Source organism: Mobula birostris, chromosome 8 (assembly GCF_030028105.1).
Source record: "Mobula birostris isolate sMobBir1 chromosome 8, sMobBir1.hap1, whole genome shotgun sequence".
Taxonomy (NCBI): Eukaryota; Metazoa; Chordata; class Chondrichthyes; order Myliobatiformes; family Myliobatidae; genus Mobula; species Mobula birostris.
Genome location: NC_092377.1, coordinates 167192706 through 167204032, shown reverse-complemented (window position 1 = coordinate 167204032; position 11327 = coordinate 167192706).

Here is an 11327-nt window from a genome sequence, read left to right as displayed (position 1 = left end):
ACTAGCACCAACAATCATCCCACACTCACAGTCACTTAGATCACATTCCTTCCCCATTCTGGTGTTTGGTGAACAAACAACTGAACCTCTTGACCATGTCTGCATGCTTTTATGCACTGAGTTGGCACCACATGTTTGGCTGATTAGATATTTGCATTAATGAGCAGGTGTTCAGGTATACCTAATGAAGTGGCCACTGAGTGTGATTTCATGTACAATTTATATTCTGTGCATTGTCCACGGCCCTGTGCTGCTGTGAGTTTTTCAATGTACCCTGTATATCATCGTATCTGTGCACAGGACACTAATCTCAACGTAACTTTAACTCAGAGTCAAGACAGCATTTATGCAAGAAGAGAGCAGTGTATGCTCAGTGTAGCCATCAGGAAGAAGGTACAGGAGCCTCAGCACCCACACCACCAGGTTCAAGAACAGTCATTATCCCTCAGCCATCAGGAAGAAGGTACAGGAGCCCCAGGACCCACACCACCAGGTTCAAGAACAGTCATTACCCCTTAGCCATCTTGAACCAAAAGGGGGTAACTTTACTCAACTTCACTCACCCCCTCATTGAAATGTTCTCACACTAATGGACTCACTTTCAAGGACCTTTCATCTCATGTTCTCGATATTTATTGCTTACGTATTTATTGTTAATTCTTATTTTTGTATTTGTATAGTTTGTTGTCTTCTGCCCTGGTCGGGTGGTCTTTCAGTCACTGATTCTGTTACAGTTACTATTCTATAGATTTATTGAGTATGCCCACAAGAAACCGAATCTCAGTGTTGTGTGCGTGACATACTGTAAACTTACTTTGATAATAAATTTACTTTGTTCTTCGAAATTTAAATTAAGTTATATTTACCTCAATTTATGAAATAGGTTTACCTTCTAACGCACCCCTTCTGCCTGACTCACACCATTTTATCCCTATGCTCCTGAAACAGAAAGTGTTATTGACCCAGTGGGTTATAAGACAACAAGACCACAAAGTACTGGAGAAGAATTAGGTCATTTTGCTCATTGAGCCTGCTCCACCATTCAATCACAGCTGAATTTTTCTTCAACTTTATGCTCCTACCTTCTCCCCACAACCCTTAATCCCCCCCCCTTACAAGTCAAGAATCTATCCATCACTGCCTTAAATGAACCTAATAACTTGGCCTCCATCACCATCAGTGGCTACAAATCTCACAGATTCACCACCCTCTGGCTAACGAATTTCCTCCTTATCTCTGTTCTAAAGGGAGCTCCCTTTATTCTGAGTCTGAGCCCTCTCATTCTGGATTGTTCTCTCCAAATCCACTCTATCCAGCAGACTTCAATGAGATCCCCCCCCCCCACCCCCCACCAACACACCGGCATCCTTCGGAATTCCTTCAAGTACAACCCAGTGATATCAAACACCCCTCATTGGATCAGACTTGTGAAACTTCTCTGGACTCTCTCCAGAGCCAGCAAATATTTTTTCTTAGATACTGGGTCCAAAATTGCTCACAATACTCCAAGTGCTGTCATTGTCAATGCCTTATGAAGCCTCGGCATTACAACCTTGACGTTAAAATCAGTGTCTTTATTTCAAGGTTTCCAGATGGCTTATAGAGTCTCAGTCCTCATGAAATTAATGCTATCTTTGGTCTTGCCTTTGTTAATACTGACTCAACCTGCAAGTTAACCTCAAGGAAATCTTGCACAAGGACTCCCAAGTACCTTTAATTTCTGAATTCTCTCTCCATTTAGAAAATGGCCTACAACTTTTTCTTTCTACCAAAGTACATGCCCCCACACTTCCATACCCTGTATTTCATCAGTCACTTCTTTGTCTTTTCTCCCAGCCTCCCCAGGTCCTTCTGCAGACTCCTTGCTTCCTCAACACCATCACACTGATCTTTGCATCATCTTAGAACTTGGCCACAAAGCCATCATTTCCTTCCTTAATAGTTCCTTAAGTACCTACAAATTCAATTGCTTTTGAAGAGTTCATCTTGGGCCATTATGTCTGAAGTCTCAAAGAGCAGACACTATTGAATCAGACTTATTGTAGAATGCCTTAGCTAGAAGAAGAGTGCCAATAGTCTGCAGATATGAAACTTTGGCATTGAAGTTAATTTCAGTTTCAAAGTCTCAAGATGAAGTGCGACTTCTGGTTTTCACTTTCAATTACATTCTCCCCTCTCCGTCAGAGGAAAACTGTTGAGATTCGTCTTCAATATAGAGTCATAGAGCATAGAAACAGGACCTTCTGCCCATCTGTTTCATGCTGATCCAATCTTCTGCCTAGTCCCATCTACCTACATCTGGAATATAGCCCTCCACACTCCACACATCCATCTGTCTATGCAAAATTTCTCTTTAATGTTACAATCGAACCCACTTCCAGTGGCAGCTCGTTCCACAATCTCATCACACTCAGTGAAGTTCTGCCTCACATTTCCCTTGAATACAGTCATAGAAAAGAACAGCACAGAAACAGCCTCTGTGGCCCATCTAGTCCGTGCCGAACCACTTAAACTACCTGCTCCCATCAACCTGCACCGGGACCATAGCCTTCCATACCCCTGTCATCCATGTACCCATCCAAACTTCTCTTAGATGTAGAAATTGAGCTCACGTACACCTGTGCTGACAGCTGCTTCCGCATTCTCATGTTTCCCTTAAACTTTTCACCTTTCATCCTTAACCTATGACTTCTGGTTGTAGTCCCAGCCATCCTCAGCAGAAAGAGGCTGCTTGCATTTTTACCCCTCATAATTTTGTATACCTGTATCAAATCTCCTCTCAATCTTCTATGTTCCAAGGAATAAAGGTGCTAAACTACTTAATTTTCCTTTATAACTCAGGTTCTCCAGACCTAGCAACATCCTTGTAAATTTTTTTTCTGTACTCTTTCACTCTTTCAATTTTATTTACATTTTTCCTGCAAGTCAGTGACCAAAACTCCAAATTAGGCCTCACCAAGATCTTATACAACTTCAACACAACATCCAATCTCCTGTACCTAGAACTTTGATTTATGAAGGCCAACGTGACAAAAGCTTTCTTTATGACCCTCTCTACCTGTGACACCACTTTCAAAGAATTATGGATCTGTATTCCCAGATCTCTTTGTTCTACAGCTCTCCTCAGTGCCCTACCGTTCACTGTGTAAGACCTATCCTAGTTGGTTCTACTAAAGTGCAACATTTACACTTGTCTGCATTAAATTCCATTTGCCATTTTTCAGCCCATTTTTCCAGCTGGTCCAGATCCCACTGCAAGCCATGATAGTCTTTCTCACTGTCCACTACACCCCCAATCTTGGTGCCATTGTAAATTTGCTGATGCAGTTTACTACATTATCATACAGATCATTGATATAGATGACAACCAACAATGGACACAGCACCAATCCTTGCGACACTCCACTAGTCACAGGCCTCCAGTCAGAGAGGCAACAATTACTGCCACTCCCTCGCTTCTCCCACAAAGCCAATGTCCAATCCAATCTACTACCTCATCTTGAATGCCGAGCAACTCAACCTCTTTGACCAACCTCCCATGCAGGACCTTGCCAAATGCCTTACTAAAGTCCACATCCACTGTCTTGCCTTCATCAACTTTCCACGTAACGCCCTGGGAAAACTCGATGAGTTTGGTTCGATGTGATCTACTATGCACAAAGCCATACTGACTATCACAAATGAGTCCCTGTCCATCCGAATACCCATATACCTGGTCCCTTAATATTTCACCTTTCATCGTTAGCTTATACCTTTAATTCTATTGGCACCCACCTTCAATGCAAAGAGCCTGCTTTCATTTATGCCCTCATGGTTTTGTATCCCTCTATCAAATCTCCCATCATTCTCCTGCACTCAGGGAATAAAGACCCAATCTATTCAACCTTTGCCTATAACTCAGGTTCTCAAGTCCCAGCAACATCCTTGTCGATTTTCTCTGTGTTCTTTCAATCTTATTGATATCTTTGGGAGAATAAGCTGCAATTTGATTGGAGATTAAGGGAGCTAGGGCTTTACTCTTTGGAGAGAAGGAGGATGAGAGGAGACATGATAGAGGTGTACAAGATAATAGGAGGAATAGATAGAGTGGATAGCCAACGCCTCTTCCCCAGGGCACCACTGCTCAATACAAGAGGACATGGCTTTAAGGTAAGGGGTGGGAAGTTCAAAGGGGATATTAGAGGAAGGTTTTTTACTCAGAGAGTGGTTGGTGCGTGGAATGCACTGCCTGAGTCAGTGGTGGAGGCAGATACACTAGTGAAGTTTAAGAGACTACTAGACAGGTACAGTATATGGAGGAGTTTAAGGTGGGGGGTTATATGGGAGGCAGGGTTTAAGGGTCGGCACAACATTGTGGGCCGAAGGGCCTGTACTGTGCTGTACTATTCTATGTTCAATGTTCTAACTGGCAACATTGGAAATTTTCACCTCTCTAGGTCCTTCCCAAATATTTTTAATACTGCTCAATCAGCCAATCAAATGTCACAATACAATAATTGAAGATGAGTTCTCTGTGCACGACAGAAATACGTCAGTTCTGTGAGACATACAGAGTGAGCGTCACGAGGGAGGTTCACACTGTGGGACAAAGACCTGAGTTGGAGTCTGAGTTCCCATGGTACCTGAGTATGCGGGAGGCTCTACAGCCAATATTACTGCCAAACCAGAATCACTAACACTAACTTGTTGTTCACCCCGACAGCAGCAGAGACCTTGTGTGTGATGGTGGATGCCTGTGTCCAAGGAGACTGCAGGCTCTGGGGCAATGGCCACAGGTAGGTCACTCGTTCCCTGAGGAGGTCATGCAGGGTCTTCAGCTCTGGGCTCCGCCTGAAGGGTCGCAGAGTTAATGGCGGGTCCCATATGAAAAGTCAAAGTTGCAGGGAAATTTCTTTCATGGTCATAACTGCAGAAGTTTGCAACGGCAAAACTCTCAGAGTGTGGTCGCGGGATGATTCGAAAAAAAATTCCACCTGACTGAGATTCTCATCATTGAGTTTTGTTCTCACCACGAAAGGGTTAATAGTGAAACCCACACTAACAGCCCCATTAACATGGGTTTGGGGGCTGGGGGGATGGGGAGGTTGTCAATGTCTGTAACCTGGAGCTTTGGCATCTCCTGCCTGGTGCCTCCGTCCTGGGACCTCCAGGAGGCTAATTTCGGAGCCCCAGGTGGGATGGGCACCAGCAACACACACAAAATGCTGGAGGAACCCAGCAGACCAGGCAGTATCTATCGAAGAGAGTACCGTTGATGTTTCGGGCTGAGACCCCTGGCCTGCTGAGTTCCTCCAGCATTTTGTGAGTGCTGCTTGGATTTCCAGCATCTGCAGATTTTCTCTTGTTTGGGGTGGGCACCAGGTCCGGTTCAGACCGGAGAGCATATCCTGAACTTCTCAGCTCAGACACTTCCCCCCCCAACCCCTGGCACCGCGCAGCTCCCTCACACCCCCACCGATTCAAGGGTGTTTTCCTTTCACGTCTGTAGATGTGGTACTGTGGGAGGGTCACACTGTGAGAGAGAGGGTCACACTGTGGGACGGAGGGTCACACTGTGAGTGGGACGGTCACACTGTGGGAGGGAGGGTCACACTGTGGGTGGGGCAGTACTGACAGAGGTCGCACTGTTAAAGACCCCTCATTTGGGTGAGACACCACACCAAGGCCCAGGACGTCCTTGGAGAAGTTTTTGCATCCATGGGTTCTGTCTGAATGTAGATCCTGAAGCTGAACTGAAGTCCACTCATTATCTTACTGACTTGTGGAGTCTTGCTGTGCACAGATCAGTGTGATCACCTTCACAAGGATGACAAGTTTGTCTTTGACTCTGACCCCCGGGATGGTTTGCAGACGGTCACTCACTTTCAACCACAACATGCTCCCAACAGCAATGTTTAACAAGGATTTAGGCAGACTGAGGCTGGAGGACTATACACCAGTGTAGAGGCAGGTGGGATCAGTGTGGGCAGCCACAGACATGGTGGGCTGAACAGCCCGTTCCTGTGCTGTACTGTTCTATGCTCAGTTGCCAGGCTTCACTCTCCTTCCTCATGGACACCGTCTCCCATCTGGGTCTGCAGTGGCATTCCTGGGCTCTGAGCCCTCACCTGGCGTGGCAAATCTGGCTTCAGCCCTGCTCCAGTCTGCTGAAATAATCAGGCTCAGCTCAGATGGGGTGTTGACAGAGATTGAATCATGTTCCAGCTGTACTGGAGCTTCTATTTCGATCAGAGTGCTCTCCCTAATACATCTGTAGAACTTTGCGGGAGTGTTTGGTGATATATCAAATCTCCTCAATGAAGTATAGCCATTGTTGTGTCTTCTTCGTGGTTGTCTCAATATGCTGGCCCTAGGATTAGGTCTTCAGAGACATTGACACCCAAGAAGTTGAAACTGCTCACCCATTCCACTGCTAATCCCTTGAAGAGGACAGAAAGGTGCTCCTCCAACTTCTCCTTCCTGAAGTCCACAATCAACTCCTTGGTCTTGCTGACAAGGGTTGCTGCAACACTACTCAATCAACTGATTTGTCTCAGTCCTGTACTCCTCCTCATCACTATCTGAGTTGAAGCTCTCAGTTCCTCCCCCATCCCCAGCTCAGCACACAGCTGGCTGAAGTGATGGTTCTCAACTATGTTTGATGTGTCACCTCGTCCTGTGGAAAGTACCAGTCTCCAGTCTGGCAGTATGACAGACACAACAAACACTTGCCAACGTACATCTCTCGTAGCCGGTAGTACACAAGATACCTGCCTGCTTAGGAACCTCAACCCTTCCCTCAGTCCAGCCTGTAGCCCACATCCCAGTCTCCGTTACCCTGTGGAGCACTCCCTGAAGCATTTGATTGAACTGTGCCTATCATACACACCAAGGTCCCTCAGCATCTCTAGGAAGAGGTACAGTCGATGTTTTGGGCCGAGACCCTTCATCCTGACAAAGGGTCTCGGCCCGAAACGTCAACTGTACCTCTTCCTAGAGATGCTGCCTGGCCTGCTGCGTTCACTAGCAACTTTGATGTGTGTTGCTTGAAATTCCAGCATCTGCAGAATTCCTCGTCTTTCCTTGTTTTCTTTTCGCAATACAGCAAGGCGTAGACCCTTCGGCCCTGCAAGTCATGCACCCCAGCATCACCAACATCATCATTATAATGTGCCGTGTCGTATGACATCATCATTATGCGCCGTGTCTTATGATGTGGGCAATGGGAGCAGACCCCTGCACTACCATGGGATACTCAGAGTAGCAGTGGGAGCAGAATGAATGGTGTAGTTTAAGAGGTTTTTAAAAACATAAGTGTGAAGGGAATGGAGGGTTATCATTATGTGCTGCGTCATATGACAACATCATCACATGCCAGACGTGTTATGACATGGGTGATCACGGTCTTTCCGTGACCATGACTGTTTTTGGCAAATTTTTCTACAGAAGTGGTTTGCCATTGCCTTCTTCTGGGCAGTGTCTTTACAAGATGGGTGACCCCTAGCCATTATCAATACCCTTCAGAGATTGTCTGTCTGGTGTCAGTGGTCACATAACCAGGACTTGTGATATACACCAGCTGCTCATACGACCATCCACCATCTGTTCCCATGGCTTCACATGACCTTGATCGGGGGCTAAGCAGGTGCCACACCTCACCCAAGGGTGACCTGCAGGCTAGCGGAGGGAAGGAATGCCTTATGCCTCCTTTGATAGAGAGGTATCTCCACCCCACCACCCGGTAGCAACAACCCTGGATAAACCCGATTGACCCGAACCTAATCATAGGACAATTTACTTTACAATGACCAATTAACCTACCCAGTATGCCTCTGGACCATGACAGAAAACCAGAGCACGTGGGGAAACCCATGCATTCAGTGGGCAGCACATACAGACTCCTTACAGACCAGCAGTGGAATTGAACTCCAAACTCTGGAATACCCTGAGCCGTAAGTAGCACTGCACTACTGTGGCACCCTCTTATTCCATATGGAAACATCCCGTGAATTCCTTGGAAAAATTCCAGCCTCTAGACAGCTCCCAATATTCTCTATAGAAATCCCTAAATTTCATACATGTATGCATGTCTTATTTGGCCTATAAATTCCCCAAATTCTTTAAATTAGAAACACAAGAGATCCTGCAATCTGGAAATCCAGAGCATCACACACAAAATACTGGAGGAACTCAACAGGTCCGACCCTTTGCAGAAACCCTTCATCAGTACAGGAAAGGAAGGGGATGAAGGCAGAATAAGCAGATGGGGAGGGAGGGGAAGGGCATGCTAGAAGGTGAAACTTAAAGCCAGGTGGGATGGGAGGGGGTGGTGGAACACATGAGAAGCTGGGGGGTGGTAGGAGGAAAAGGTAAAGTGCTGGAGAGGAGGGAATCGGATAGGAGAGGAGAGGGATCATCTCCCTTCCTTTGCAGTCCTGATGGAGGGTCTCAGCACGAAGTGTTGACTCTTTATTCCCCTCCATAGCTGAGTTCCTCCAGCATTTTGTGTGTGTGTTGCTCTTTAATTTATGCCTGGTATTCATCTCCGGATATTTATGAATTGTTGTACAAACCTCAGATTCCCATTTCCCTCCCAACTAGATACCTGCCTGTAATACTCTGCAGATATCTGTTATTCCCTGCCTAAACCCCCAACAATTCTCCACTCAAACCTTCATTTCACTCTCATGTACCTGTAATTCTAAATCTCCTGGAATCCTTGATTAACTCTTTTCTGGCTATCAGTTATTCAACATATAAACACCCTGAATGCACTTGTTCAGATTCCAGCCTGTCACTCACTCCTGGGCTTTTCTGCTAGTTTATAGATGAACCACCAGACCTGCCCACACGCCCACAGTTTAGCCACAAACACCCCTGTTAGAACTTCACTCCTTCTGGTGAAGATGTACCAATACCAAGTTCCAGGACACCGAAGGACTGGGCAACATGTACAAGATCAACAACTCAAGGAAATGAATGAACAGTCAACGTTTCAGGCCAACACTGTTCTTCAGGACTGGAAAGTAAGAGGGAAGGTGCCAGAATAAAAAGGTCGGGGGAGGGGATGGAGGATTGCTAGAAGGTGACAGGCGAAGCCAGGTGGGTAGGAAAGGTAAAGGGCCGGAGAGGAAGGGACCTGATCGGAGAGGAGACTGGACCATAGGAGAAGAATGCGAAAGGAACTCAGCAAGACAGGCAGCATCTATGGAAAGGAATAAACAGTCGACATTTCAGGCCAAGACCCTGCATCAGGACTGGAAAGGAAGGGGACAGAAGCCAGAACAAAGTGAGGGAGAGGAGTACAAGTTTGAGACAAGGTGAGGGGGAAAGTGGGTGGGAAAGAGGGGATGAAGTAAGAAGCCGGGGAAGGATAGGTGGAAGCGGCAAAGGTTACTAATGGTGCCTTACCCCTTCCTAAGCAGTCCTGATGAAGGATCTCAGCCCAAACCATCAATTGTGTATTCGTCTTCATAGATGCTGCCTGACCTGCTGAGTCCCTCCAGCATTTTGTGCGTGTTGCAAAGGTTACTACTGCCACTGTCCCCAGTCCAACGAGCTGACGTTGCCCAATTGCATCCATATAACCAATTAACCTACCTGGCACATCTTCGGAATGTGGGAGGAAACCAGAGCACCCGGAGGAAAGCCACATGGTCACATGGAGAACATACAAACCCCTTACAGACAGCAGCAGCAGCAGGAATTGAACATGGGTCGCTGGCGCTATAAGGCGCTGTGCTAACCACTACACTACCATACCTCCCGTAATCCCCATTTAGGACATCACTGTGGAGGTGGGGGGTGGTAATGATAATGAGATCTGATTCACCTTCTTTGTCACATGAACCTTGAAACATACAGTGAAATGTGTCGTTTTGTGTCAATGAGCAACACAGTACAGAGGGCAGACTGGGGGGAGCCTGCATTTCCATCACCGAAATAACATGCCCAAAACTCCCAACCCTAACCTGTACCCCTTTGGGCTGTGGGAACTGGAGCACCCGGAGCAGACCCACACCATCACAGGACAGAAGTACAAACTGCTTACTGACAGTGGCAGGCAACAACCCCCGATCACAGATGCTGAAAGTAATCATGCTAACTGTTACACTGTGTACCTCCTCATTGCCATAGAATGTCAAGACTAGATGTGTAATTGTCCTCTGTTGGAGATGGTCCATTCCTGACGCCTTAATTGTTGCTTGCTCGTGCCTGAACATTGTCCTGGTGTTGCCGCTTGCAGGCGTGGGCTGCTTCGCTGGCTGAGATGTGAAGGAATTGAACAGTGTGCATTGTGAACTTCCCAACTTTAGATCTTATGATGGTAGGAAGGTCACTGAAGACACAGATAAAGACATTTGGGCTCCGGGAGATTGCCCTGAGGAACTATGCTTGTGATTTGACTCCAAGTTCTTTTGCTCCTTCACTGTTCCAACAAAAAAAAGAGTATTATTGATATTGATTATTATTGATGAAATTGCTGTAGTGTTACACCCTTCTCAGAGTGCCAGAGGGACAATATCATGCCCATGTGGAATGAAGCTGTCAGGAAGATTGTGCTCAGTACTGTCCACGAGCCTCTCGTCACTGTTGACAGAGAAAGTGTCTGCACGTGGCAGTCCCTCATTCGTTACTCCCAAGGGAAAGTCTTCACACTCGAGTGATCTCTCTCTCTCCCTCAGTGCTTGAGAAATACACGGGAACGATGTTATGGGGAGACACCAATCGCCAGAGACACAGGAACAAGATTGTGAGGAGACATTGAATCTCCAGACAGAAAGGAACAAGGTTATGTGGAGACACTGAATTTCCAGAGAGACACAGGAACAAGGTTCTGAGGAGACATTGAATCTCCAGATAGAAAGGAACGAGATTATGGGGAGACACTGAATCTCCGCAGAGACACGGACGAGGTTATGGAAGATATTGAATCTCCAGAGATACAGGAACGAGATTATGGGGAGACACTGAATCTCCGCAGAGACATGGACGAGGTTATGCGGAGACATTGAATCTCCAGAGAGAGAGACAGGAATGAGATTATGGGGAAACGCTCAATCTCCAGAGACCTAGGAATGAGTCCCACTCTGTCAATGACTGGGAGATGAGATGTGGGATGTACATATGTGGGTTACGACCAAAGAAAAAGTGGGTGGAGCTGCTTAGCACTTTAGTGCTAGGGTGTTTATTCAGTGTGTCAAAAATCAAACTTACAAACATCAGTGAAAATAGTGGAAAGAAATCTGGCAATATCTAGAAAAAGATATCTACCAGACAACACAATAATAGCTCTGTATATTCTTGTCCTGTGTGAACTCCTGGGAGCCCCGATTTCTCCCTCTTAC